We start from the raw sequence: 25,698 nt of genomic DNA, 5'->3' as shown, positions 1-25,698 counted from the left end.
AAGGGAATTTCCCCCCCTGAATGAGCCAGAAATCACACCTTTGGGTGGCATCCTCATCCTGCTCTGGGTTTGTGCTTTCACCCCACCTAGCGCCCCAAGGGTCCTTCCTGTCTTTTGGCCGGGGTGAAATTTCAGTTTCTTCCCACTGTTAATTGTTCTCTAAAAGGACATCCGCACAACGGCCGGCAACGTTGCAATTAACACTGAATGGAGCACAAGAAATAATGGAAGCGAAACATTCCGCTGTGCTCCAAATCCTCAGGCACAGCAGTCCCTATTTAAATCAACCCTAAAGCCATCCCTTCCTAATGATTTGCAAAACTGACAGGTTTATTCATATGTTTCAGCATGCACACTTAGCCCCCGAGGGCCTTGGAACAGTTCCTTCCCAGTTCCTGGGGGAATTCATGCAAATACTGAGCTCTTGACTTAAGAGAGTTTCAGGCACTATGATAACAAGGAAACGGCAGCTCAGAAATTGAGGAGCAGTGAACCAGGGATGGGGTGGCGGTGGTTAGCTCCACAGCAGCCCAGTTGCTCTGTCCCCAGAGCGAGGGATCAGGAAGACATCCGCCTCATTCGTGTTTTAATACAAAGCTACTTCCCAAACCAATAGGGGAACAAAACTGCAATTGCCCTCCCAGATTCTCATCTCCACATTTTGCAATACAGTGGTACCTCGTGTAAAGAACTTAATTCATTCCCGGAGGTCCATTCTTAACCTGAAACTGTTCTTAACCTGAAGCACCACTTTAGAAAATGGGGCCTCCTGCTGCTGTCGCACCGCCGGAGCACGATTTCTGTTCTTACCCTGAAGCAAAGTTCTTAACCTGAAGGACTATTTCTGGGTTAGCAGAGTGTGTAACCTGAAGCGTATGTAACCTGAAGTGTATGTAACCCGAGGTACCACTGTACAGTTCTCAAAAAAGAAGGGGGAGGGGGAGCATAAGACAATGCCATGCACACACTTAAAATGTGCATATTAGTGATTTTAAAAATGACTTCTATGGGGGGGATTGCATACAAAAATGAGTACATTGGAAGAAATGCACATGAAATTTGCATGGATTTTTGTGTGGGCTTTGAAAAAAGAAATCGCAAACTGATGCAGAAATGGGATGAAATGGACTTAAAGTTCAAAAAGTGAGGAACTGGGAGGAACCAAAACCGACAAGTTTATTGATCTCCAGCCAGTCATACAGGAAACCCCACAAAGATGCTTATTTGGAGAAAGCTAGTTGTGTAGAATGGACGCGGCTGGCGCTGTGGGTAAAAGCCTCAGCGCCTAGGGCTTGCCGATCGAAAGGTCGGCGGTTCGAATCCCTGCGGCGGGGTGCGCTCCCGTTGCTCGGTCCCAGCGCCTGCCAACCTAGCAGTTCGAAAGCACCCCCAGGTGCAAGTAAATAAATAGGGACTGCGTACTGGCGGGAAGGTAAACAGCGTTTCCGTGTGCTGCGCTGGCTCGCCAGATGCAGCTTTGTCATGCTGGCCACGTGACCCGGAAGTGTCTCCGGACAGCGCTGGCCCCTGGCCTCGTAAGTGAGATGGGCGCACAACCTCAGAGTCTGTCAAGACTGGCCCGTACGGGCAGGGGTACCTTTACCTTTACCTTAGTTGTGTAGAAAGCAGTAATCTCATGCACTTTTACTTGCAGGATCCCACACTAAATTGAATGGGACCTACTTCCAATAGGATTGGGGTTGCATTCAACCACTAGCACACCAGGTTAGTTGAAACTGGCTGATAGTAAAACAACTGCATCAAAACATTCATAGTTAAGATACTTATAATGAATAAGTCCATTGAAACAGCATAACAGTTAAAAAAAAAATAAGATCACAAGTTCAGTTCAGGGGCATGCTTGCCTCAACAGGATCTGGTGGGGTGCCAATACTGATGGGGCGTTTTGGTAAGTTTCATAGGATGAGGATTGTATTCAACAAGGTTTCACTCAGTGTACACCCCCTGAAATTAATGGTCCTATCTTAGCTCCATTAATGTCAATCGGCTAACTCTGCATAGGATTTACATATGTTTACTATGGTTTATTAAGGGACGTGGGTGGCGCTGTGGTCTAAACCAAAGAGCCTAGGGCTTGCCGATCAGAAGGTCGGCTGTTCGAATCCCCGCGACGGGGTGAGCTCCTGTTGCTCGATCCCTGCTCCTGCCAACCTAGCAGTTCGAAAGCACATCAAAGTGCAAGTAGATACAGTGGTACCTCGGGTTAAGAACTTAATTCATTATGGAGGTCCGTTCTTATCCTGAAACTGTTGTTAACCTGAAGCACCACTTTAGCTAATGGGGCCTCCCACTGCTGCCACGCCACCGCAGCATGATTTCTGTTCTCATCCTGAAGCAAAGTTCTTAACCTGAGGTACTATTTCTGGGTTAGTGGAATCTGTAACCTGAAGCGTCTGCAACCCAAGGTACCACTGTAAATAGGTACCGCTCCGGTGGGAAGGTAAATGGCGTTTCCGTGCGCTGTTCTGGTTCGCCAGAAGCGGCTTAGTCATGCTGGCCACATGACCCAGAAGCTGTACACCTGTTCCCTCGGCCCGTAATGCGAGATGAGCGCCAGAGTTGTCCACGACTGGACCTAAAGGTCAGGGGTCCCTTTACCTTTACTATGGTTTATTGTATTTATATGGTATCCTATCTTCTTTCTCCAAGGAGCTCCAGGTGGCATACATGATTCTATCCACAACAACCCTGTGAGGAAGGTTAGGCTTAGAGGCAGTGTCTGGCCCAAGGTCACCATATGAGTTTCATGCTGGACTGGAGATTTGGTCCCTCAGGTCACAGTTTGACGTTCTGACCACTGGAATGCATTACCACACTGGAATGCAACCCTCAATCTGTAGGTCCCTTTGGATGTGAGGGCGATCTGGCTGCGACATCTGTCACCCCATTGATCGCCAGGGTTGATTCGGCTGATCTGGCTGGCTAGGCGGGTGTCCCCTTCCTCCCTCACCGCTCCATGTGCGTCCCTCCCGAAGCTGCGCGCTCGGTGGAAGAGGACGACCATCCCAGATAGAAGGAGTGTACCGTTCTTCGGTCAAGGGTATACGATAGCTGCGCTCCCCTGCTAGAACCTCCAAACAAGCTCAAGGTCCAATCTGTAGGTTCCTTTGAAATCAGCGGGGCTTAGGTTATGCATGGGTAACACTTCCTTTCCATGACAAACTTGGAGCCAGGAGGAGGTTGTGGCATATATATTTTTTTATCCCCTGCTCATTAAGAGGTTGGGGATGAAATAAAACGAAAACCCCATAGAATCAGGCCTTGTCCTTAAAACCAAAGTTACTTTTCTCCGCTGCATTCACCAAGGGGCAGCTGTTACACATTGTAGCCTAGAAAGATAATTGAAAGAAAAATTGATTTTATTGCCTGTAATAAAAAGCAGCTCTTATTACTCTTACAAATTACTCATAATTGCAATTGTCTGGAGAGCGTTTTATCAGCCTGAGTGGGACAGAGCTAAGCTGGGCACACAATAGCTTTTCGTGGGTGATGATTTAACAATGGAGTTTGCTGTTAATGGCCACATAAATTAACTCTGCATGGCAAGCTATGGGTTTCTATAGCTTTGCAAGGCAGAATCTAATAATGTGCATCGCCAGTTTTAGATTTAGCCCTAACTTGGGAAGGATTGGCAGACTTGAGTCCTCCTCCGGCTTCCCTCCCCTGCAATTCTGTAGCTCGTTAGCCTGGTACTCGAGTCTCCGATCCAAGATACCGCTTGTCAAAACTTTCTGTGATCGAGGAGACGCTGCAAAGGGGAAGCAGGAGTGAAATACCTGGAAACTGATTCCAAGAAAGGGGTGTGGCTGCTGAATGTGGCCCTCCAGGCTTCCTGACCTGGCCCTTGGAATTCTTCCTGGGCCACATCCCAAACCAGCCCTGCTTCACCAATTCCTTGAGTGCTTATGCCTGCCTGCAGGACAGAGAGAGATGTATGTGAGTTTGTGCCAAAACTAGCCTGCTGTATCAATGTAGTATTTTGCAGAGATGTGTATACTGTAGATGCTAGGGGAGGATATATTTATTAGATATTACCCTTCCTTCCTCATATTTGTGAGTTCAGCAGAGCGCATCCCTTTGCAGCTTAAATGGGAGGCTTTGTTTAAGTAAACCAGCCTGGATTTTCTTAGTATCCCCCTTTTCTCTCCCTTAAAACAATAATCACACAGTCTTGTAAAAGGTAAAAAATAACATTTACTTGTTCAGAATACTTGTTTTTTATTTTTTTTATTTTTTTAAAATATTTTTTATTAAGGATTTTCTTGTTTTACAGAAGTGTAGTGCCTCGTATTTTTTCTTCTTCTTCCATGTAACATTTTTACAAATCCGTTTCATTTGTTGAGGCATTAGGGGGAGAAGAAAAAAGAAAGAAAAAAGAAAGGGGGGGTGGAGAGAGGGAAGATGGGTGGGGGTGGGGTCGGGTGGCGGTGTTTCTATTATGTTTAATGTATGTAGAGTTTGGTGTCAGCATTGCTTGTGTTGTTCACTTGTGTTCCTTTGGTGGTGAGAGAGGTTGGGGTTGGCCTAGGGTGTGATTGTTTGCTTGTGATTGGCTGTGGTGATCTTTGTTTTCGTGTGTGAGTGAGGTGTGTGTGTGTTTTGGATCAGTTTATACTTGTTGAAGAGCAACAGATTCAGCAGCTTTGTTCAGGCAGGCTTAAAATGGTAACAGATATAAGACATGCTTAAGTCTAGCTTAAGATGGTGTCTGAGCAGCGGAGCTCAGGCGTGCAGATGTCCTCACATTTCTGGAATGAGGTGAAAGAGGAAATAGCAAGGAGGAAGTGCTGAAGTGAAGGCCCCAAACAGGAGTTGATCATCATGTGAGCTGCGCACAGGTGGTCTGAAGCGAGCTGCTGCCATTCCTGCGGCGCCTCCTTTTATTGAGACAAATATGCAAGCTAGGCAGATACATTTTGGGCTGTGACCTTTACACATCTTCCGTCCCGAGATCGTGGGGTGGTACAAAGCTATTTTGGCACCTGTTCCACAGCGTCATTTTCCCCTTGCACAGTGTATGACGAAGGAAACAAAAGGCCTCAGGGACAAAGGTTACAGACAGGACACCTCTGACTGCTGAGACCGCAAAAGGTCAGACATAGGGACCCTGCACCCCAGGGTCATGTGTGCAGGCAGATTGTGGTTGCCTGCTGGTGGAGAGTGTGCTCCCTCCAGACCTCACTGTCCACTCCGCGATATCCCTACAAAGTGCCTAGCCAAGTGAGGAGATTATATATCGCTATGGCCTCCCCCTGTTAAGGAACAGTGGGAATGTCTGTCAGGGTTCTCTCTAGCAAACTTAGAGGAAAACTCTGAGCTTCTGCTCCTCTCATATGCCTATCTAGCAAACATGCACTGCTGGTTTGACTGCATTGTAAATATCACACACATTTGTGTTCATTGTTCTGCTCACTTTTTCTTTTCACTGCACGCGGCACCACCATGTAGCCCTCAGAAGGTTTTTCCGAAGGGAACATGGCCCTTGGGCCCCAGTAAGGGCATGAAGAGCAACAAATGGAATCTGGGTGGCTGTGCCATGGCCTGGTGGTTATGAGCTGCTGGTGGCATGGAGACAGGCTTCTTCTTCGGTGGCACTAGATGATGAAGGGTCTGGAAACCAAGCCTGATGAAGAACAGTTGAGGGAGGTGGGTATGTTTAGCTTGGGAAAGAGGAGACTAAGAGGAAATTTGATAGCCATCACCAGATATCTCAAGCAATGGAGCCATTTGTTTTCTCCTGCTCTGGAAGGTAGGACTCGAATCAAAGGATTCAAGTTATAAGAAAGGAGAAACTTGCTGGTGGTAAGAGCTGTTTGGTAGTGGAATGGACTTCTTCAGGGGTTGGCAGGCTCTCCTTCCTTGGAGGTTTTTAAGGACATCCATCATGTATGCTTTAGTTAAGATTCCTGCATTGCAGAGGGTTAAACTAGATGATTCTCGGGGTCCCTTCCAACTCTACTATTCTATGATTCTGCGATTAATACCATGGATTGTTATCCTTGCTAACGTTTGAAAGGCCCCATCAGTATTGAAACCCCACCAGATCCTGTTCAGCTCATTGAACTTGTACTCTTATTGTTTTAACTGTGTGTTTTTTACCACTGTGCTCTTTTAATGGGCTTGTTTATTAACAATATTTTAATTATGGATGTTGTAATGCAATTGCTTTGCTATGGGCCAGTTTTACTATGGGCCAGATTCAGCTAAGCTAGTGTGCTTGGCTCCTGGTAGCTCCATGGGGCTTGCCCCCTGCTCCTTTCCTTTGTGCCCCACCTGCCTCCCCCAAATCCTATCTGGAGGGTTAGGAAAAACCCCAGAGCAAGGCACATGTAGAATAGAGGGAAGATTGTTCCATCAGTGTGGTGTTTGGTCTCCTAGGTGTGTTACATCCTACTGGGTTCATAGGGGAAGGGTAAACTAATTGTAAATTGACTAACCAATGGGAACCCAAGGGGAGGAGTTAGAGGTAGCATGGTTGAGAAGACAGTCTGGAGTTAGAAGAGACAGAGAAGATAAGTCTGTGGGTTGGGCTAGTCTGGTGTGAGAGAGTGAGAGAATTTGTTAAGAGGAGTCAGTCAAACAGTTAATATATTCAGTCAGAAGTTATTAGGAAGGTATAGGTCCGTATAGTTAAAGCTATGGTTTTCCCAGTAGTGATGTATGGAAGTGAGAGCTGGACCATAAAGAAGGCTGATCGCCGAAGAAGTGATGCTTCTGAATTATGGTGCTGGAAGAGACTTTTGAGAGTCCCATGGACTGCAAGAAGATCAAACCTCTCCACTCTGAAGGAAATCAGCCCTGAGTGCTCACTGGAAGGACAGATCCTGAAGCTGAGACTCCAATACTTTGGCCACCTCATGAGAAGAGAAGACTCCCTGGAAAAGACCCTGATGTTGGGAAAGATGGAGAGCACAAGCAGAAGGGGACGACAGAGGACGAGATGGTTGGACAGTGTTCTCAAAGCTACCAATATGAGTTTGACTAAACTGCGGGAGGCAGTGGAAGACAGAAGTGCCTGGTGTGCTCTGGTCCATGGGGTCACGAAGAGCCGGACACGAATAAACAACAACAACAATAGGCCAGTAAAGAAACTATAATTAAGATACTGACAGGAATATTATCGGAGAAACCATAAACTTGTTAATGTCTGTAAAATAAACTTGGGAGGTTTTTTTGGTTCACTTTTAACGACTGTCTGGACTCAGAGTTTTACCAGAGAGTAACTGGTTGGTGGCAGTGGGGAAGTGAGCACAGTGGGGCTGCAGGGATCAATAGACGGTTAAATGTCCAGGGACCCTGTGTGATTGCCACAATCAGATAAGCAGAAATGTTTGCACTGACAGAACGATTCCCTATGTTTCTCTTAGCATTCTAATTAGGCAAGCAATGATAAGATTTGGAGGAGATTAGAAAAGTGTGCCAACGCAGAGATGCAACTACGCAGAGCTCTTTCCCTTTTTTCACTGTGCATTTTCTTGGGCCAATGCTCCAGTAAAAAACCATGCCAAATTATAACCAGGTGGCTGATGTCATCTACAGTAGACTTTTAGATGTCTATTTTAAGCATTTAGCATTTTGCTGATTACCCCTTTGGAGACAAGCTGAGCTGCCTTTTTCTAAGTTATCATTTTCAGGTTGCCCACAAAGCCAGAGGCAACTCAGCAGCGGCACTTCAACTCTTCTTGTGTTTATGATGCAAAAAAGGGAGAAGGTCAATTAAAATTGGTATCTCTACTCCTCGCCCCCAGTAGTGCCAATTATAACTGTGTCTCAGAAGATCAAAACAATTTCTCCACGTTTTCGTTGCATTTTCAGCAGTGGTCAGCCAGGTGTATTTTAAAACTCATAAGCAGGGTGTGAAGACAACACACACACACACACACAAACACACACACACACACACCACTTCCTTTGTTTGTTCTTAAAATCTTGGCCTGGACTTTAACTAGGGTGGATCCTTATAAAGAATGAGGAGTTCACAAGTTTTTTTGTCAGTTCTGTTTACGTGAAAAACACACACTTACTGGTCAGACCAGTAAAATATTGGCTGGTTGGAACTAAAACCCTAGTTTATAGCTACTCTGGGGAATGTAATAGCTTCATAAATATTTCAAAATATTCTGCTTCTCCATATGGCTCTTTCATTTGTTCTTATCCATAGCCTCTTAACTAAACACAAAGATTCTAGTAGGAAGGTTGTAATCATGCTTGACAGACATTTTAAGAATGGTTTGTAATGCTCATCTGAAATAGTGGTTTAATTAAACACACACACACACTTATATAACTTTGCATCTTCCTAAAAACTCACGAAGTGAGACTGACATCCTCCTTCTATAGGATTTGATTGACAGGAAGGAACAGATTGACTTGGCATGTTAGTAGAGCTCATTAATCTTCTTCAAGTACATACTAGAGAAACACAGAGTTTTCTCCACAAGCTGTTCCCAGAATGATGCTTCAACTATTTGGACTATTTAGCAGTCAAATGTCATAGACAAATAAAGAAAGGGAAGTGCATTATTTTTATTTTTCAATATGTTCTGTTACCACTTCTGAGCCCAATCCATAGTTTAGGAAGCTACACTGAACGTAGGAATGTTCTGGTTCAGAAAGCTTTTGTTAAAAGGTTTTCTGTTGTCTTTTGTGCTGATTATGGATGGATGAATCTGTCTGATCCAAGTAATTTTCACATACGCTCATGCGTATTTGCAATTTTTTAACAAAAATATATTAAATGCATATTTTGAGCATATTTCAAATGCTTTTTGATACTGCTTTTTAAGCGGAAAACTGCAGCACAACATTCAAAGAAGGGTGAAATCCAGTGACTTTCCAATCCACACATTAGCCAGGGAAGGTTCACGTCACATTGTTGGGGATTGTAATTCACAAAGATCAAACTAAAGGAAGCAAATCTTGAATGAGCTGCAGTTTGGGTTCACTGGGTTCCAAAGAAATAAACTTGTACAGAACCTTGGAGAGTTCCTAGGTAGCAGAGAAGTTGCCCCTGTCTGTATCCCCACCCAACATAAATCTGACCATCAGATAAACTGGTGAAACCATACTCATTCCCTAAAGAAATGTGTGGAGGGAGAAGAAACAAATGTAGCTAACCTTATCTTAAAGAGCATCTGCAGCCAGAAGTCACAAGAAGTCACAAGAAGCTTGGAAGCCTCATTTGGAAGAGAAAAAGTACCTGAAAGAGAAGTAAGTCTTGCTGAGAAACGCTTTCTTAGTGGTTAAAGTACCGAGGCAAATGGAGGAGGGGAGGGAGAGAGACAGCTGAGAAGATGTATTATACTGGCTGCATTCCAAGAAAACTTCTGTGTGGAGAATTTGGAAGAGGATACATTGTGCTTAAAACCCCTCAGGAAAGAGTATGACACTGATAGGAATCAATGCAGGAAATATGACAAGCACTATATATATGTGACTGATGTGAAGACTGCCAACATGCTTCAGAAACAGTAAGTCAGCAGTCATAAAAAAGCAGGAAGCTTAAGCAACCTGTTGCCAGATAGTTCTAATGCCCACAAACTTCCAGATTTAGGATTATTTCCATCACAGGCACCATTCAATCCTGAGATCCTAGAGCAGGTGTAGAGAGGGGGGATCCACAAACCTCCAGACAGGGCTGTTTTTCAGCCAGAACTCAGTTCTGGTACCTCTCAAGTGGGCATCATTGCTGTAATAAAAGAACAAGGAAGGCATTCAGTTCTGGCACCTCTTTTTCTAGAAAAATAACACTGCCTCCAGGTATTGTTGGACTCCAATGACAGCCAGCTTGATCAGTCAGGGATGATGAGATCTGTAGTGTGGCAACACTGAGAGGACCACAGGTTTGAACCACTGTGCTGGGAGAGGGATAGTGAAACATCTGAACAAATCTAAACTTAATTCTCTCCTCTTAGGCAAAGATCACAAGACGACCTGGCTGGTAGCCAGATTCTGTGCCCAGATTTGTAGGCACAGATCATCCTCTAGAATAAAATACCTTACTAGGGAAATGCTGAAGTCACCCTTTGGGGCGCCTCAGGGTCAATTTTTATGGTTGCCCAAATCTCAGTTGTACGGGCGTATGTATATATTTCAATTTTAACTCATGAGCTATTGCTGCAATCTGCTCTGATTGTATATTTTATCTTTATGAATGCTGTTTTTATTGTGTTATGCGAGCTGGTCTTTGACCGTAATAAATTACAGTGGTACCTCAGGTTAAGTACTTAATTCGTTCCGGAGGTCTGTACTTAACCTGAAACTGTTCTTAACCTGAAGCACCACTTTAGCTAATGAGGCCTCCTGCTGCCGCCATGCCACCGGAGCATGATTTCTGTTCTCATCCTGAAGCAAAGTTCTTAACCTGAAGCACTATTTCTGGGTAAGTGGAGTCAGTAACCTGAAGCATATGTAACCCAAGGTACCACTGTACATTGCTTTATTTCCTTGCCACCTTGCTTTCAGAGCAGATCACCCAATCATTTCACCCTAAGAACATAAGGAGAGCCTGCTAGATCAGGCCAATGGCCTATCACGTACAGCATTCTGTTCTCGCAGTGGCCAACCACTGAGAGCCAGTGTGGCGTAGTGGTTAAGAGCGCTAGTCTCGTAATCTGGTGAACCGGGTTCGCGTCTCCGCTCCTCCACATGCAGCTGCTGGGTGACCTTGGGCTAGTCACACTTCTTTGAAGTCTCTCAGCCCCACTCACCTCACAAAGTGTTTGTTGTGGGGGAGGAAGGAAAAGGAGAATGTTAGCCGCTCTGAGACTCCTTAGGGTAGTGATAAAGCGGGATATCAAATCCAAATCCAAACCAGATACCTGGAAGAAACCTGGAAGCAGGATCTAGGGACCAGCGCAATCTCCATTCCTGTGGCTTGCAGCAACTCATATTTCGTAGCATTACTGCCTCTGGCTGGCAAGGCAGAAGAGCATAGCCTTCATGGCTAGTAGCCATCTTCTCCATGAGACATCTAAGTTGGTACCCATCAATGTCTCTTGTGAGGGTCAGTTTTGAAGTTTAACAATGCACAATTCACAATTACCGGTTGTGCTAATTCGTGAGAGTTCACAGAGAAGTTAAATAATAATTAAATTAAAGCCATCTTCAAATATCTCAAGGGCTGTCACATGAAAGAGGGAGTAAGCTTGTTTTCTCCTGCTCTGGAGGGTAGGACTTGAACCAGTGGTTCAAGTTACAAGAAAAGAGTTTTTTTTCCAAAAAAATTTATTGGTTTTCCAAATTCTAAACAAACTTAAAAGAAAACATTGCACTATTAAAAAGACAAACAAACATACATGTATCCTAACTGTTAAAATCCCAATTTAGTTATCATTGTTAGGTAACTTCCTCAGATCCCCCCAAACTGAGTTTCCATAAATCTCATTGTAGCAGTTTTCCAATATCCACTTTCAAATAAATTTAACTTATTCAAATTACCATCTTAATATCTTTTCATAATATTTTCAATCCATAATGTTATACAATTCCACATATTTTACTCCTAGGCCAGTTTGGTACTTACAAGTAATTCTACTTATGTTATATTAGAATATCTAACTAAATAGTCCTTACATTTCTTCCAATATTCTTGATATTCCTCCTCTTTCGGATCGTGGATTCTTCCAGTCAGGTTGGCCAGCTCCAAGAAGTCCATCATCTGCAAGAAAGGAGATTCTGACTAAACATCAGAAAGAACGTTCTGGCAGTAAGGGTTGTTCAACAGTAGACTAGTCTCCCTCTGAAGGTGGTGAGCTCACCTCCCTTGGAGGTTTTTAAGCAGAAGTTGGATGGCCATCTGAAATGGATGCTTTAGCTGAGATTCCTGCATTGCAGAGGGTTGGACTAGATTACCCCTGGGGTTCCTCCCAACGCTACAATTCAATGAAATAATGTCTGTGGTATATCTTAGCATTCAGCATAATTAAAAATAAACTGGAACTTTAAAAAAAAAATCCCAAATGGTTTTGAACCAATAACTGCACTGGAATACATCGTTTTCTTCTGTCAGCTATCAGTTGGGCTAATTGCTTTAATGGAAATAACCCAAGTGCCAATGCAGTCAAGGTGTTGGGAACCCATTTAAGCTCACAGATTATCTTCACAGAATTGAGTACGCCGCTTAATCGCTGTACTTACCTGCCTGTGAGTGAACCAGCAATAAAAGCCAAGCATGGTTTAATGAACCAAGTGTCTCCTCTGCTGCCGTCATGTATCGTGGGACGTCAAAAGGATGGTACATATTTCCAATTAGCCAACACCTTCACTGAGAGCAAGGAAAACGAAATGAAAATTTATATGCCACAGATAAGTGCTCTTTATTATCATTACTCTACCATGGCTGCCCCATCTGGACACGGAGAAGATGACTTGGGATGTCGGATCATGACAGCAATGTGGAATTAATCAGCCAGGAGCGGCCAATGAGAAGCAGGACAAAGCCTCTCCGCTCTTTGCCAGATTTTAGAAGTGATGAATATGTTTAGCTTCCTTCGTCCATCTCTTTGGGAGCCTGCATTCTTCATGAGGCATTCTTAGCATAAATCATTATCTCTTAGCACTCAGATCATTTAACCACATTTGCTGGGAAAGAGCTACTCTGGGGGCAGGAGGGTGATGCTGTGTTTCTTTTGGAGACTGCAGTTGTTCTGGTGTCACATATGGCTGAGAGCTGTGTAGCGATGGGTGAACCAAGAGTCTAGAAGCCAAGCCTTATGAGGAATGGTTGAAGGAGCTGGTTATGTGTAGCCTGGAAAAGAGGACACTGATCAGAGATATGATAGCCACCTTCAAATATCTCAAGGAGAGTCACATGGAAGAGAGGGCAAGCTTCTTTTCTCCTCCTCTGGAGGGTAAGACTTGAATCAATGGTTCAAGATACAAGAAAGGAGATTCCGACTAAACATCGGGAAGAACTTTCTGGTGGTAAGAGCTGTTTGGCAGTGGAACGGTCTCCCAAGGAAGGTTGTAGATTCTCCTTCCTTGGAGATTTTTATGCAGAGGTTGGATGGTCAACTCTCATGGATGATTTAACTGAGATTCCTGCATTGCAGGGAGTTGGACTAACCCAGGCATAGGCCCTCCAGATGTTTTGAGACTATAATTCCCATCATTCCTGACCACTGGTCCTGTTAGCTAGGGATAATGGGAATTATAGTTCCAAAACATCTGAAGGACCAGAGTTTTCCGATGCCTGGACTAACCCCTTCCTACTCTACAATTCTATGATTCTATGAACCTGGTTTCTCTCTATTTCTCATTTTTCCAGTTTTAAAGTTCAATTCTCCACATTTGCATTTCAGTTGATAAATTGCTTCCCCCCCAAAAAAGTCCTCATGAAAATTCATTGGCTTTTTATTGCAAATTTCTCCTAATAGTCACATTTTCATGTGCAAAGTTGCCAAATACAGACACTTTGGCTAAGCAATTTCCCCCTCATGTAATGCCGCTTTGTATGCTTATTGTTGTTGTTTAGTTTTGTCCGACTCTTCGTGACCCCCTGGACCAGAGCACGCCAGGCACTCCTGTCTTCCACTGCCTCCCGCAGTTTGGTCAGACTCATGCTGGTAGCTTCGAGAACACTGTCCAACCATCTCGTCCTCTGTCGTCCCCTTCTCCTTGTGCCCTCAGTCTTCCCCAACATCAGGGTCTTTTCCAGGGAGTCTTCTCTTCTCATGAGGTGGCCAAAGTACTGGAGCCTCAACTTCAGGATCTGTCCTTCCAGTGAGCACTCCGGGCTGATTTCCTTCAGAATGGATCGGTTTGATCTTCTTGCAGTCCATGGCACTCTCAAGAGTCTCCTCCAGCGCTATAATTCAAAACATCAATTCTTCAGCGATCAGCCTTCTTTATGGTCCAGCTCTCACGTCCATACATCACTACTGGGAAAACCATAACTTTAACTATATGGGCCTTTGTTGGCAAGGTGATGTCTCTGCTTTTTAAGATGCTGTCTTCGCTAATAAGGCAGGTCACTGTGTTCCATGATCAGGGATAGGTAACTTTCTGCTCTTCAGATGATGGTGAATTACAACTCCCATCAGCCTTGAACATTGATAATTATGGCAGGGGCTGATGGGAGCTAGAGTCTAGCAATATCTGGAGGGCCAGAAGCTCCCCACCCATCCCCTTGTCATGGATCTGGAGAGCTGAACAACATTGATTGTGGTTAACAGATGCCTTCCAATCTTCCCAACAGAGGCATCATTTAATTCCTGCTCTCCGGCTTTCTTTTATCTGGAAACACCAACAACTAAACCAAAGACCTTATGTGGAGGTGAACATGCACACTAACCCTAAATTGATGCCCTCCCCCTTGTAATTCTGAAAATTAGAACAATCCAAAAAGAAAACCCTTCTCTAAACCCCAGCTCAACTTGCCGTACATAAAAATATTGGTTAATTTATTTCTCCTGGCATATCTGTAGGCCACAAAATGAGACATTCTCTCTGCACTTAAGTTGCAACATTCCTCCAAGGCAGTTGCATTAATCAATGGGAAGGCTTGTAATTTACTGCGCACTTAAGGAAAAACAATTAAAACCTTCATTTATCATTCCACATCTGCAGATCTTTAACGAAAGATCTGAAAACTAAAGCACGGGATGTTCAGAGACAGACAAAAGAGGAGTAGGTGGCTGAAGAGCAAGCAGATGTTATTATCTCTGACACTGTTTTGTTTAAGGAAGGAAAGAGACTTCACACACACACACACACACACAGAGACCTTTTTTTAATCTTAACTTTCCGGAGTATGTTATCAACCAGAGTCACTGAAAGGAAAATACACCAATACAGTGCGGGAGGCACGTTCGCAATCCACAGCGTCCGCAACCCGCAGCGCCATGTCTGCACATGCGCAAAGCGTGATTTAGCACTTCTGCGCATGCGTGAGCACCAAAACCCGGAAGTAACCTGTTCCATTACTTCCAGGTTTCGGTGCATCTGTATCCCGAAAACACGAAACCTGAAGCATCTGTAACCCGAGGTATGACTGTAAATAAATTTTAGAAAGGGGCAAGATTAGAAGTGGGCATAGAAAGCAGTAAAAATAATAGTTATCAAGACTCCTCGCTCTCTACTCTGCTCCTCCTTTCTTCCCGCCCAGGGCGGTCCTGCCTTCTGTCAATATGGTTGAATGGTAATTGATAACCCTGTGTGTTTGTTTCTCAGTTTGATCCTTTACATTGTTTTGTATGTATTGTGCTATTTTATGTCTTCTGACTTACTGTTATTTTTATTGATTATAGTTTGGTAATCATTTATTGCAGTTGTTAAGAGTGAATTTCTGTTTAATTATTGTTTACTGGAATTTAATTTCATTGTGTACTATTAAATTCTAATTGATAATTCAATAATTCAATATTTATTTGATATAACTTGTGACTGGTGACTGGGAGTGGCCACCGAGACCACATAATGCCGGTCCTGAAAGACCTACATTGCCTCCCAGTACATTTCTGGGCGCAATTCAAAGTGTTGGTGCTGACCTTTAAAGCCCTAAATGGCCTTGGCCCAGTATACCTAAAGGAGCATCTCCACCCCCATCATTCTGCCCGGATGCTGAGGTCCAGTGCCGAGGGCCTTCCGGCAGTTCCCTCACTGCAAGAAGTGAGGTTACAGGGAACCAGGCAGAGGGCCTTCTCGGTAGTGGTGCTCGCCCTGTGGAACGCCCTCCCACCAGATGTCAAAGAGAACAACAACTACCAGACTTTTAGAAGACATCTGAAGGCAGCCCTGTTTAGGGAAGCTGTTAATATTTGATGAATCATTGTATTTTTATATTCTGCTGTAAGCCACCCAAAGTGTCTGGGGGAAACCCAGCCAAATGGGTAGGGTATAAATAAATAAATTATTATTATTATTATTATTATTATTATTATTATTATTTATGTGACTTTGTATTGGATAAGATTGTTATAAGGTGTGTGATCTTTGTTGTTTTTTCAGCTTGTAAATTGCCTTGTGTATAGTAATATAGAAAGACTGTACAGTGGTACCTTAGGTTACAGACGCTTCAGGTTACAGACCCAGAAATAGTACCTCGAGTTAAGAACTTTGCTTCAGGATGAGAACAGAAATCGTGCTCTGGCGGCACGGCGGCAGTGGGAGGCCCCATTAGCTAAAGTGGTACCTCAGGTTAAGAACAGTTTCAGGTTCAGAACTGACCTCCAGAACGAATTAAGTTCTTAACCCAAGGTACCACTGTATACAAATTCAAAATGAAGTAAATGAAATGAAAATTAAAATCCCAGCAGCCTCAAGTAGTAGCAAGTGATGGGCAAGAACATAGGAAGAGCATACTGGATCAGGCCAATGCCATATCTAGTCCAGCATCTTGTTCCTATGGTGGCAGACCAAGTTGACTGTGGGGAAACTGCAATCAGGATTCAGGCAACTGGTATTCAGAAACATTGATGCCTCCGAACATGGACTCTGACTCTGCGGCAGTTCCCTGCCCTGGAGAATTGTTGCAAATCAGAGAAGACAACACTGACCTAAATGGACAAATAGTTTAACCAGGTTGAAGATGGCTTCCCATGTGAGAAGGGAAGAACAAGGGGGAGATTTGGCTGTGGACTCTACCTGCTAACAAGGTCATTATGCTCCTGTTTTGCCAGACATCTGCTGGTAAAAGAGGTACTGTTGAGACTAATAATAGGTTGCAATTCTCCACCAACTTGCTGTGGAGTGCTCCCACAGTAATGGAGCAATGTTGATTTTTTTGACATTATCATGCAGAGTAAACTCTTCCATTTCTCTCTCTCCCCCCCATCCAAAAAGTGAATACAACATGCCCTCATTCTACATCCATTTCAGAATGTCATTTTATCTACATGAAGAGGACTCTTGCAGTCCATTAAAAATGACCCACAGAATCAATTAAATGCAGCGCAGTTGAAAAACAAATGCACACACAAAAGTGGAAGCTTTGCAAGGTTCAGAACGTTCAATTAATTACTGCCTTATGAATTAGAGGCTATTTAGATTGCAGTCTTTAGATTGATCTGAACTGTACTAGCCTCTAGTCAACAGACTGGTGTTATATAAGACTATGAGGGAGGGGGGATTTTGACCTCTCGGACAGGTGAAGAGAGCCTAGAACAACATGGGAAAGGATTTTTTTGTCCTGAAGATCCAAAAAAAGAGAGGGGAAAATATTAGAAACCTACATTTGCAGTAGCCCCGTCCCCCTTTGGTGATTGTCAGAAGGAACAGGAAGCATAATTCAGTCTCTGTGCTTCAAATACCAATGGTGGCCAGGCAATCTAAACCATGTATTAAGAAAAAGCTGGGTTTTGCAACTAACATAAAATATGCACATGGATAAAACTTTTCACAATGCATCTTATTTTGCATAATTTATTCCACTATGTGCAATGTTTTGCTTACCGGTAATTCATTCTAGGCATGAGAAGAGACAAGGAGATGGACTGGTCCTAAATTCTCAGAAAGTTGGGATGGATGGGTGCATCTGTCAAATTGGGGGTTTCTCTTTTTTCTGTTCTTAAATTCACATTTCTCTATTGGTATATAATTGTTTATTTGTTATTAAGAAAGGATCACATCAAAACTATTGGGCATTTTAGTGTGCATTCCTCTTAATATAGACACATTTTTGAACATACATATATACTATAATAATAATAATAATAATAATAATAATAATAATAATAATAATAATAATAATTTATTATTTATACCCCGCCCATCTGGCTGAGTTTCCCCAGCCACTCTGGGCGGCTTCCAATCAAGTGTTAAAAACAATACAGCATTAAATACTAAAAACTTCCCTAAACAGGGCTGCCTTCAGATGTCTTTTAAAGAGAAGATAGCTGCTTATTTCCTTCAGATCTGAAGGGAGGGCGTTCCACATGGCGGGTGCTACTACCGAGAAGGCCCTCTGTCTGGTTCTCTGTAACCTCACTTCTCGCAATGAGGGAACTGCCAGAAGGTCCTCGGTGCTGGACCTCAGTGTCCAGGCTGAACGATGGGGGTGGAGACGCTCCTTCAGGTATACAGGCCCGAGGCCGTTTAGGGCTTTAAAGGTCGGCACCAACACTTTGAATTGTGCTCGGAAACATACGGGGAGCCAATGTAGATCTCTCAGGACTGGTGTTAATGTGGTCCCGGCGGCCACTCCCAGTCACCAGTATAGCTGCCGCATTCTGGATTAATTGCAGTTTCCGGGTCACCTTCAAAGGTAGCCCCACATAGAGTGCATTGCAGTAGTCCAAGTGGGAGATAACTAGAGCATGCACCACTCTGGCAAGACAGTACGCAGGCAGGTAGGGTCTCAGCCTGCGTACCAGATGGAGCTGGTAGACAGCCGCCCTGGACACTGAATTAACCTGCACCTCCATGGACAACTGTGAGTCCAAAATGACTCCCAGGCTGCACACCTGGTCCTTCAGGGGCACAGCTACCCCATTCAGGACCAGGGAGTCCCCCACACCTGCCCAACCCCTGCCCCCCAAAGACAGTACTTCTGTCTTGCCAAGATTCAACCTCAATCTGTTAGCCGCCATCCATCCTCCAACCGCCTCCAGGCACTCACACAGGACCTTCACCACCTTCACTGGTTCTGATTTAAAAGAGAGGTAGAGCTGGGTATCATCCGCATACTGATGAACACCCAGCCCAAACCTCCTGATGATCTCTCCCAGCGGCTGCATGTAAATGTTGAAAAGCATGGGGGAGAGGACGGAACCCTGAGGCACCCCGCAAGTGAGAGCCCAGGGGTCTGAACACTCATCCCCCACCACCACTTTCTGGACACGGCCCAGGAGAAAGGAGCGGAACCACTGTATAACATCACATTCCTCCCATAGGAGCCCAGGGCAGCAAACATGCAAGGGATAAAACAATTAAAATATCTACAGTGTTCTAAAAACCATTCCAATACAGATGCAGATAGAGAAAGTCAATATGAGTCAATGTGAAAGGCTTGTTGGAAGACTAAGGTCTTCACCTGGCACTGAAAAGACATCAGAGATGGCTCCTGCCTAATATTGAAAATGGGAAGTCCCTAGCTAACAGGACTGGTGGTCAGGGATGATGGGAGTTGTAGTCCCAAAACATCTGGAGGGCCGAGTTTGCCTATGCCTGAGTTACTGTATTGTGCAGGATGGATTTCTTGATAATATTTCAGGAGGCCATCACCTGCAGTATTGAGGGTTGAATGATCTTTTAATCCCAAACTGCACAGAATTTATGTACCAGAATCAGCATGTTGAATTTTGTCCAGTAGTATGTTTGCATGAAGGGACGCGGGTGGCGCTGTGGTCTAAACCACAGAGCCTAGGGCTTGCCGATCAGAAGGTTGGTGGTTCGAATCCCTGCGACGGGGTGAGCTCCTGTTGCTCGGTCTCAGCTAGCCCACCTAGCAGTTCAAAAGCACATCAAGTGCAAGTAGATAAATAGGTACCGCTCTGGCAGGAAGGTAAACAGCGTTTCCGTGTATTGCTCTTGTTCACCAGAAGCGGCTTTGTCATGCTGGCCACATGACCCAGAAAAACTGTCTGCAGACAAACACCGGCTCCCTCGGCCAGTAAAGCAAGATGAGCGTGCAACCCCAGAGTCGTCCGTGACTTGACCTAACAGTCAGGGGTACCTTTACCTTTGCATGTATTCATTTTCCTGCACACTTTCCCCCAATATATCCATTTTTGTACACGTTGTGAAACAGAGTAGTGCTAATTCTGGCATGCCTTTCTGCAAGGGGCCCCCTGTGTTACTACATGGTCAGCAATGCTTTCCTTCGGGGCCACTGGCTGGCAGTCACCAGAGCTGTTCAAGAGTGGAACAGACTCGTGGGAGGTGGTGGTCTTCCTTGGAGGTTTCTAAGCAGAGGTTAAAAGACCATCTGTCATGCATGATCTCGTTGACATTCCTGCATTTCAGGGGGTTGGGTTAGATGTCCCTCAAGTCCCTTCCAATTCGATGACTATGACTCTATGACCTAGACCCAGAGGAAGGGCTGAATGCGTTGTAAAGAATCGTACTCCAAGTGCAGCATCTTAGCCAGCTGATGTGGCTCCCCTTCCATTGGCACCCCCTGCCAGCAACGAGCCCCTTCAGGGGAGGTAAAAAGGTAAAGAGACCCCTGACCATTAGGTCCAGTTGCGGACGACTCTGGTGTTGCAGCGCTCATCTCGCTTTATTGGCCGAGGGAGCCGGCGTACAGCTTCCGGGTCATGTGGCCAGCACGACTAAGCTGCTTCTGGGGAACCAGAGCAGCGCACAGAAACGCCATTTACCTTCCCACTGGAGCGGTACCTATTTATCTACTTGCACCTTGACGTGCTTTTAACTGCTAGGTTGGCAGGAGCAGGGACCGAGCAATGAGAGCTCACCCCGTCACGGGGATTCGAACTGCCGACCTTCTGATCGGCGAGTCCTAGGCTCTGTGGTTTAACTTACAGCACCACCTCTGCAAGGTCTGGCTTAAAGAATCTGGAGGGAAGGACATTGCTCCTGGAGGAAAGCCTAGGGTCTAAGGTGACCTGGGAGTATGCTTAAAGAAACTGAGGACACTTACAAAGGCCAAAAATAGTCACACCCTCTATCACCCCCAAGCAGAAGAGCTGCTCCACAGCCCTCCTAGAATGACCAGGTCAGGATTATACCTGCTGAGGCCACATCCCATCACCCGTGTCATTTGCATTCTATGCCCATTACCACATTTCTCTGTTGTTTTTCTGCTCTGCGGTGTACTTGCGGCACGCGCGCACACACACACACAGCCCTGGTGATATTTAAATGTGATGTCTTGGAATATATTTCACTCCAAGCTGGGTTTTTTGACCTCCCGTTTTGAAATATTTTAGTAGTGGGATGCCAGCAGGGTGTCAAAACTGCAATTACTGACTGCAATTTTTTCATTTTCCTTTTCCCCCCCTTTTCCTTTTTTTGAGAAAGGCGTTCACAATCATCATAGTAATATTATTTTATTTTTTAACAAAAGCACCAGAAATCTATTTATTTATACTAATAAATACTAATCTCAGCACTCCTTGTGCTTTTCAGAAGCCTGTTTAGAATTCCGGGGGGAACAAAATCTCTCACATCTCTAAGCTCAAAGGAAAACTGGGACTTTTTCATCATTTTCTATCGGACTTTCACCCCCTGATCCAGTTAAATGAGCCAATCTTCCTGACCAGATAATGAGCAACAACATCGATTTGACTGCATTCTGGTGCACCATGCTGACCAATGATAGTATCACTGGTTTTATAAACAGGGCTATCAGCCAAGCGTGAGACCATCTACAGGAGCAGCACTGGTTGTCCCTCAAGTTGGTGAGGCTCAACTGCCAGCAGCAAGAAGCAAAGCCTTTATTGTCAATGGTGGAAGAAGGAAGAAGAGGAGGAGGAGGAGGAGGAGTTTGGATTTGATAACCCGCTTTATCACTACCCAAAGAAGTCTCGAAGCGGCTAACATTCTCCTTTCCCTTCCTCCCCCTCTGTGAAGTGAGGGGAGCTGAGAGACTTCAAAGAAGTGTGACTAGCCCAAGGTCACCCAGCAGCTGCATGTGGAGGAGCAGCGACGTGAACTCGGTTCACCAGATTACAAGTCTACCGCTCTTAACCACTACACCACACTGGCTCTAAAATGCTCTGCAAGCACCTTCTGTTTTAACCTTTAAACATGTTATGGCAAAGGACTGAAGCTCAGTGGTAGAACATCCACCTGGTAAAGAGGACACTGAGAGGAGATATGATAGCCATCTTCAAATATCTCAAGAGCTGTTACATGGAGGATGAAGCAAGCTTGTTTTCTCCTGCTCCAGAGGCTAGGACCCGAGCCAATGTATTCAAGTTACAAGAAAGGAGATTCCAACTCAATATCAGGAAGAACTTTCTGACAGTAAGAGTTGTTGGACAGCAAAACAGACTCCCTTGAGAGGTGGTGGAGACTCTTTCCTAGGAGGTTTTTAAGCAGAGGTGGGATGGCCATCTATCATGGGTGCTTTAGTTGAGATTCCTCCATTGCAGGGGTTTTGGAATAGATGATTCTTGGGTCCCTTCCAACTCTACAGTTCTCTCGTTCTATTATCTCCAAGTATCACTGGGAATATATAAAGCAGCTTCCTATCTTCCTGAGTACTAAAAAAACCAAGATTATACCAGCAATTAAGAAAACATATTTTTGTAATAATTAGTTGATGATCTCTTATTTTAAATTTTGTACATGGCTTTTTTATTGTATATAGCTACTGTTGTAAACTGGTCTGATTAATTTATTTTTAATGCTGTAGTGAGCCACACACACACATATTCAGCATTTGCATTGGGCTAGGAAGGAACCCTATGCAAAGCATCATATGAGCAAAACCCTCCCAGCACAGTGCACATGTACCTTCTGTCTGGATCAGGGCATGACTGTAAAAAGGTCAGAAAGCAAAGAAGGAACAGATACAAAGAACAGAGAACCATGCATTATGTAGAAGATTCTCTTGCTATTTGTTGTTGCTTGTAACTTTTTAGGCAGCAAAAAATCCCAACAAAAAAGGCTGCATTTCAGACTGAATAGAGCCTTTATTATTTGGCTGTACTGTCAAGAGTTGAGTCAACAACAAGTCCCAAATCTGGAATTTGTTAAGGAGGGAGTCAACCTGTGAGGCACAACCCAGCTCCAGCTAAGGCAGAGAGAGAGACTAACCACTCCAGAGAGCCAGTGTGGTAGTAGTGGTTAAGAGCGGTGGACTCGTAATCTGGTGAACCGGGTTCGCTTCCCCGCTCCTCCACATGCAACTGCTGGGTGACCTTGGGCCAGTCATACTTCTCTGAAGTCTCTCAGCCCCACTCACCTCACAGAGTGTTTGTTGTGGGGGAGGAAGGGAAAGGAGATTGTTAGCCACTTTGAGACTCCTTAGGGTAGTGATAAAGCAGGATATCAAATCCAAACTCTTCTTCTTTTCTAAGGCAGTGGTTCATAAATAGGGGGAACCATGACCACTCTGGCGCTAGTGGGATTCCCTATAGGGGTGATAAGAGGCAAGGGGTCCTTTACCTTTACCCTTTTTTAAAATGACAATCAGGCTTTGAAAAGCTGGTATCACTGGATCAAGTTTGTCAATTTTGTTGAACTGACTAAACTAATTAGTTCTAATTGGATTTTGAATAAATGTGCAATTAATAGTTACCGTTTGGGAACCACTGAGTTTAAGGATGGAAATGCAAGATCATCATTGAAATCAACACTGGAGACTTTTCAAAGCTGAAAAGTGATAGAAAATCATGGGGCAAAGACTACCAACATTCCCAGTCAGGCCTGTTCTCTGGTCTGAGCAACAGGGCTTCGACCAGGACATTGACCACCTGACTTGACAGAATCTAGGCTGCACAAGAGCATGAGGGCCACTTTCCTGTGATTGATTGATTGAGTCAGTCAGTCAATCAATCAATCAATCAATCAATCAAATCAGCTTATTACAGTCACGGATCACAAGTTATTGTTGAGTCTATGGCACTGCTGTCATTTTCCTTTCTCAAGACCCACAGCCAGGACATAGCAACCACATGGGCACTCCCTACACAATAATCTGCACCCATCAATGTTTGCATGTTTAAGGACCCTTGCCATTAGCCCTGCCCTTGTGCTGGCACACTTTTGAACCTTACAGCAATGGAAGCAGCACTCAAACTATTGTTGCAATTGCTAAGGGCATCTGAGTCAACCTGGGTATTCTCCCCACACTCATTTTGCTGAGAAATCTGGCATGCAGAAATCTGGATAAGCATTTATTATTATTATTATTATTATTTTGCAAGATTCTTTCATTAGGCGAAAGCACTAACACACACATGCCTTTGTCACCTCTCTGGGTTTTTTCTTTCCTTCTAACTCTGGAGACCATGCATAATACCGAGGCTTTTCTTTAATGACACCATTAGTATGCAGTTACCCAGAGAGCACCTTTGTTTACCAGCACTGGTTGTTTTTCTCTGTCAAGTGCAAATCCATTGAAATTAAAGAAGCAAGGTTCATTCATTGGATGTATTTATCAGATTTAGATTCCACCCTATCTGCAACAGCTCAGGATAGGTAGCAATCTTCTAACAGCAGATTTGCAGATTAAAGAAGATAAAACCAGAAGACCTAAAGCAGGCACAGGCAAACTCCGGCCCTCCAGATGTTTGGGACTACAATTCCCACCATCCCAGTCCTGTTAGCTAGGGGTGATGGGAATTGTAGTCCCAAACATCTGGGGGGGGCGGAGTTTGCCTATGCCTGTCCTAAAGTTAATTAAAATTAAGGCTGGTTGGAAACCACTTCCCTTGTTTCAAGTTTGTATGCTGAAACATTTCAGCAGATGATGTTTTGAACATTAATTTTTTAAAAATGCATCAATGTGCTTTGGGTGGTGTTCTCTTGGTGCAATTTAAAAACTCAAGAAGAGTCCTGCTGGATCAGACCAAAGGCCCAGCTGGTCCAGCATCCTGTTTTCACAATGATCAACCAGATGTCTTGGGGAAGACTGAAAGAATGTTCAGATGTTACTGAACTTAGGCTCCCATAGCCTATTGAAAGAAATGTAAATGAACTTGGTTCACCTTGCCATGGTTGCTTCTTCTCCTCCTCCTCCTAAGGCAGTTGGTTCTGAAGACCTCAGTACCACAAGAGCTAAAGAAAAAAATAAAATTCCTACAACACCTCTCCTGGCAGAGGACAAGTGCCTTTGGATCAACTTCGAGTTGGACTGAGGACATCACAGGACATCCTGCTCCTACTGTGGACCAAATGGAGACCTGCATCAAGTGCAGTTGCATCCCCTTTGATGATTGGCTAGGGCAGTGCTGGCCAAACTTGGCCTTCCAGCTGTTTTGGGACTACAACTCCCATCATCCCTAGCTAACAGGACCAGTGGTCAGGGATGATGGGAATTGTGGTCCCAAAACAGCTGGAGGGCCAAGTTTGGCCACCACTGGGCTAGGGGCTTCAAAAATTCATCCTAGTGGTCCATGATTGGTTGACGTCTGTAGAGGGGTCACATGTCTCTACCGGACCAGTTGGGTACCTTATTTTGACTCAGAGGAATGAAACTTCAGTCTGTTGGTTCCTTGGGATTGTGTGCTCATAGAGGGGCCATGTCCCTTCTGTTTCCTGGATCCTACCTTCTAGGGTGGAACATCCAGTGATGTCATCAGGACCAAGAGGCATGCTTCCTATAGATGAATGCAGAAATAGGCTGCAGTGGCTGAACACATGTTAAATGGACGTGGACCGGAAATAGCCTGATCCATCCATCCCTGCCCTGAATACACTATTAGCCTGGAAAAAAGAAGCTCTGGTTTCCAGTAGGTAAAGCGAAGACCCCAAATAATAGGGAAAATTAGGTGTCTGAATCTGAAAGATGAGTATGCCCCAAAGAATAACTCACTCTGCAGTCTACATAAAGTTTCATTTAGCTGATGTTAATAAGGACAAACCTTTCACCTTTCCAGTAATTGGCTTAAAATAGGGAGTAGACAAGGCAAGTGGCCTCTTCCTGGAGTATAATTAATCTATGTCTGAATCCGTGAAATGGACCCTGGGTATTCTATGATGGACACCTTGGAAGTATATATAATAATAGTAATCCATTGAAGAACTCAATTTCACCCAAGAGATGAAACCTCACATTAACAAGAGTACATGATGACTTTAAGATTCAGTAATAAAATGTATTTTTCC

Source organism: Podarcis raffonei, chromosome 10 (genome assembly GCF_027172205.1).
Source record: "Podarcis raffonei isolate rPodRaf1 chromosome 10, rPodRaf1.pri, whole genome shotgun sequence".
NCBI lineage: Eukaryota > Metazoa > Chordata > Lepidosauria > Squamata > Lacertidae > Podarcis > Podarcis raffonei.
Note: the sequence above shows the minus strand (reverse complement) of the source record.